Consider the following 2,732-nt stretch of genomic DNA (forward strand, 5'->3'; position numbering starts at 1 on the left):
TTACGCAAAGATCAATTAGCGTAGAGGAATACGGTGTAGTTCTAGTGCATGGGATCCTCAATTACAGCATTTGCCCTTCATTAAAGGAAAAAGAGTGATAAATAGCGTGTATTGTATATTTAATAGCGCGTTTAACTTGATTGAATTTGACAGTTTTAATTAAATTTGTCTAACTCGGATTATTCGTCCAGCTTGGACGGATAATGCGACGAGAATTCGTGTTCAAATTAAACGATGAACAATCGACAAATATAATTCAGACAAAGCTAATAAATAATTTGTTCAGATTTTAATGAGCTGAATTCGTCGAAATGTTTTCTAGATTCGTTGAAATGTTACAACAGATCATTCTCTACACTTTCGCTAACCGATCGTTTAGCCCATTCAACAAAATATCGTCAACAATTCAAAGGCTCATACTCATAGCGAACAAATTACCTTCTCTGAAATGTCCTCCGTTCAAAGGCGAGTTATCTCGAGTCATTTCAGCCATTGTCTAAGTGGCTTTAAGTCGTCAGATTCCTGTCTGAAATAAATAAAAAGCAACGGTAATGTTATAAGAACAATTTTAAATCGAACAAAAAACAAATACAAATAAAAGAAAAGGCATATTACCTGATATATTAGATATAGTGTATAAACTTTGTCTTCTGCTGCACCCTGTCTTTACGCTTTGAAGACCAATCCCAAATTGCAGCAATGTGACCATAAAAGGTGAGTAAAAAAACTGATACCTTTGAAATTCAAATTAGGTGCATAGCGGCTGTAATGTGACAAAAGTTGCCTAAAATATCTCATGGGTATACGAAGTATATCAAATAAGTGAAATAATAATTAACCTAAAACATAAAGTTTGTTCCCTTTGGGAGTTAAAATGCATTTAAGCTCTGTAAATAAAATATAACAGTTTTATCAAATCGTTTTTCTAGCACACGCGCCACGTTGAATTATTTCAATTGGTTTAAACACTTTTGCATAAATTAACCAGGTCCTGTTGATTGTACTCAAGGGCATTGTCAAATTCTAGCCATAAGTTCGCGGCCAATTTGACTTTCAAAGGTGTCAGTTTTTTTGCTCACCCTAGGGGTATATGAACATTTCACAACTAAAGCTGGTAATTATTAAAATCAGGTGGGGCTGTGAATGTACATATGAGCCAAGTCATTGCAAAAATAATAAGGCAAACCTTGTTATTCCTTTGGCTTTGTTTTAAACCAAGAAAACAAATGTTATGTTAATACTTGGCTTAAAATCTACCCACCCTGAATAGGCATCCCATTTGTAAACGGAGCGAACTGATTTTTTATCTTGAAACGAAAGCAACCGTAAATAATAAATGTTGCTTCGACCCTGAATACTGAAGAGGTCATATAAATGCTACATTCAAATCAGCAGATTGTTATAAGCCGCACTTGTAATATAAGCCAAAATACAGCTTGCGCTGTTATATCAAATTACTTGCCCATGGCAACCATATACTTTTCGAAATTTCATGTTTGTCAATTTATTTTGTTCTCTGTTGAATTTATGACTGTCTTAATTTTGCCCATTATCCTATATACTGTTATAACTTGGATGTATTTTTCGATTACGATGTGCAAAAGAATCGGAGAAATAGCCATTTTAATATCTAAGCGATGAGCACTTGCTCAGAATGTTGTCACGCAGTTCAAAAATGTGTAAGAACTTCATTTAATTGGCCCTCTTAAAATGGAGCAAATTTAAATATTAAAAAAGGGCATATTGCCCCTTTGAAAGGAGCTATATTGGAGCTCCAGAAGGGGCAGTTTTGGATATTAAAACTAGGTAGGGCTGATTTGGCCCCAATAAAAAAGGCTAATTTGGCTTTTGTTAGGGGCCATATTGGTTCTTTCTGTTGGGCTGTTTGACATGTTTTGGCTTTTATTAAAACGGCCATTTTGACTTTTATCAAGAGCTAATTTGGTTCTTTTTCAGGGGCTGTTTAAAATTTTTAAAATTGGCTTAAATTTGGATATTATTTGGGGCTCTCTTATATAGCATACAGTACCAACAATATGAAATCAATGAAATCTAAAAAGTTGAATTTTAAACTCAAAACTTACATTTACACATTATGTTTACACATTATATTTACACATTATATTTACACATTTGACAGCACACCTATCATGCTTTTAACTGAAGCTGGGCATTTTAGCAGGGAAATATCCATCAATGCCATATCTAAGAAACAAAAAACATTTTTTCCTTCAGACTGTTCCATATTATAAATATAGTAGGTTGCAAGCAAGGCAACCAATCCATCTATGATTTTTTGTATTTTCACATCCACTAATATATGCCTCCTTCAGAAACCACATACATCAGGTCCCTCTGGTAGAGGTCACTGACAATCATAATAACTGGTTGTATTTGCTTTTAGATCACTGTATCCAGTGACTCCATATCCTGAAACAGAGTGAGACATAATGATGATTTTTTTGTTTCAACCTGACATTTGCACTTACCAGACATTATCACACAATGTATGATACTTGTACCATGCATTTACAGAAATACATGTAAAATTTCATCCATACTTTCACCACAGCCTCATCTTGCTGATTTCCATTTTTTTTATTTGGCGGCTTGAAGATACTTTCAGCAAGCTTCACCGAAGCCCACCCTTTGCATTCAACTAAAAAAAACAATCCAATCCAAGGTCACTCAGACACTTATTGATTTGTTTACCCATTTTCCTGGCAAAGTAT

Source organism: Dendronephthya gigantea, unplaced genomic scaffold (genome assembly GCF_004324835.1).
Source record: "Dendronephthya gigantea isolate DGI-Jeju-01 unplaced genomic scaffold, DenGig_1.0 000057F, whole genome shotgun sequence".
Classification (NCBI taxonomy): domain Eukaryota; kingdom Metazoa; phylum Cnidaria; class Anthozoa; order Malacalcyonacea; family Nephtheidae; genus Dendronephthya; species Dendronephthya gigantea.